Source organism: Charadrius vociferus, unplaced genomic scaffold (assembly GCF_000708025.1).
Source record: "Charadrius vociferus isolate BGI_N301 unplaced genomic scaffold, ASM70802v2 scaffold573, whole genome shotgun sequence".
NCBI lineage: Eukaryota > Metazoa > Chordata > Aves > Charadriiformes > Charadriidae > Charadrius > Charadrius vociferus.
Window position 1 is genome coordinate 132,635 of NW_009647569.1, and position 2,320 is coordinate 134,954.

General features: G+C 64.4%; 1 protein-coding gene across 1 annotated transcript in view; it reads left to right on the forward strand.

Annotated features, from left to right (window-relative positions):
* SPRY3 (sprouty homolog 3 (Drosophila)) overlaps positions 1-2,320 on the forward strand; it is a 9,419-nt gene that overhangs the window by 5,194 nt on the left and 1,905 nt on the right.

The window sequence follows — 2,320 nt, forward strand, 5'->3', positions numbered from 1 at the left end:
AGGGGGGGAGGCAGCAGACAGCGGGGCCGTGCCCGGGGGCTGCAGCCCGGATCCGGGCCACGCGTGGGCTGCGTGCGGAGCGGGACCGGGGCATCAGCCTCCCGCCACCACCCCGCGCCACCCCGCAGCACATGGGATGGGGTGAGGGGGACCTCCCGGAGGGCATCGCGTGGGAAAAGCCCTTTTCTCCCACCTGGGCGCCCTGGGCAGCTCGTCCCCGGTTTGCAGCCACCTCCAGCCTGTAAATCATTTGCTTTTACGATCCCTCCTCTGGCCCATTATCACACGAACTTTATATGTTTGGGGCTGCTGGTGGCCATAAAGCTCAGCCGGTTTCCGGGGCCGGCATGCCCGCCTCGAAGGCAGGGTGTGAGGAGGAGGAGGAGGAGGAGGTTGGGGACACACCGCCCTGGTTCCCCCCAGACGGGCAGGTAGGCAGGGAGGGGGGCAGCGCTGCCTCGGGGATGGTGGGAGCAGTGGGGGCCGGGATACGGACTGGTTGCAGCCCCGGGATCAGGCTGGAGAAGGGAGCGAGTGGGGGGCTCCCCTGGGGTGGTGGTGGGCAGGAGTAGGGGGGTCCCAGCTCCGGTCATTAAGTACTTCTTCCCCCCATCCCGTTGGACTGGAGGACTCACAGATCCTCCGGCTTACGTCCCCTTGGGTCCCACTGGGACCTTTGCCTGCCCCCAGCCAGCAAGTCTGGGTCCACATCCAACCCCTGTGCCTGGGGAATGGAGGTCCAGGAGTGTCCGAGCCCCGGTCCAGTGCTGGGGGTCCTGCCAGGACCTGTCTTGCCCGGGATGCTGTGTCCAAGCTCTGGACCCACATCCTAAGTGACTGGGTTGCGACCCACTGCATGGCCCCATTGCCAGCTCCTCTCTCCGCCGGCTGTCCTCGGGGCTCTGTTCCTCCTGACAGTGTCCCCTCACCATCTCCTCCTGCCTGAGTATGGCTCACGGGTCCCCTCCTGTCCCCCGAGCTCCAGGTCTTGCAGAGGGGATGGGGTGCAGCCGTACTGGGGCTGCCTTTTGGCTGCTCTTAACCTCCCGGTTCCACTGCCTCCCTGGCGGTGGGACCCTCCGCCGCCTCGGGCTCTGCCTTTGGAGAGACCTCTGCCTTGGTCACCCCTTGGACTCTCGCTGGCTGAGTCCTGGTGCCTGAGAACTGCCCGTTCCCAGCGCACAGGTTGGAGGGGACGGACGCTCAGGCGCCAACAGCTCCTCCCCGGGTGTAAATCAGCATCGTTCCCCAGCACGATCCCACCCCGAGATGGGATGCGAGCCGTGAGGGATGCGGGAACCCGCCGAGGCTGCTCCCCGCTCCCCTCTGCGTGGTCCCAGCTGCGGGCTGAGATGTGTCACATCTCTTCAGGGGGTCCGGGGGGCTCCAGCTCAGCCACCCGTGCTTTGGTAAGACCTTCCCAGGTGAGGAGCTCCGTGGCGGCAGGTCACAGCTCAGCAGAGGGTGTTTTGCCTCTGCGGCCCGTTCCCATCCTGGCAGCGTGCTCGCGAAACCTTCCCGGGGTCAGCCGTGCCCTCCTCGTTCACCTTGATAGGTCTGTTAAACAAATTGGGGTCCGAATCAATCGCGGGTGTCCCAGAGAGAGCGACGCATTCACCGCCCGCGTCTCCCTGGCCGGGGTGAGCATCTTCCTTGAGATCGCGTGGAGGGGGGGGAAAAAGGGGGGGGCTCCATGCGCCGGAAAAACCCAAATCTAAGCAGATCTAGTTGCCTTTTCTTCCCGGGGAGGGGGATGGGAGAGGCCAGATCTTGCTTGAACAGTCAAAGCGAGTCGCCTTTGCTTTTCCCTGCTCTTCAAGGTCAGGCGAGCTAATGAAAATCAATCTTCCCTCTGCCTCTCTCTGCTGCATGAGCAGATTCTACCTGTGGCCCCTCCCCTATTTGAAAGCCGCCGCTGCCGCCGGCTGCTTCGCCTGCTGACCATGTGCAAGGCCGGTGGGGCGCTTCCTATCGAAACAGAGTCTTCCCGCGGACCCGGGCACGGTGACAATATCTGTGTCACCAAGGGATTGCTCATCTGAGCTGCCAGAGGAGAACGGTTTTGTCCCGGGGAAGCTGGCTGGGCGGGGAAAGCACGTATCCGACGCTGAAATCTGGGCTGGAAGCGCTGGGGGGAGAGCTCTTCGTTTGGGGTCTGGCATGCGATGAGTGGCGTCCGTCCTCAGCGCGCTCCCGGGCAGCTCCGGCTTGCTGCAGGCAAGCAGAAATGGGAAGTTTCTCCCTCCTTCCCTCCTAAAAGCCAAGACCTGGCTCCGCTGCCGCCCCGCTCCTGCCTAACCCCTCTCCCTTCCCAGCCCCG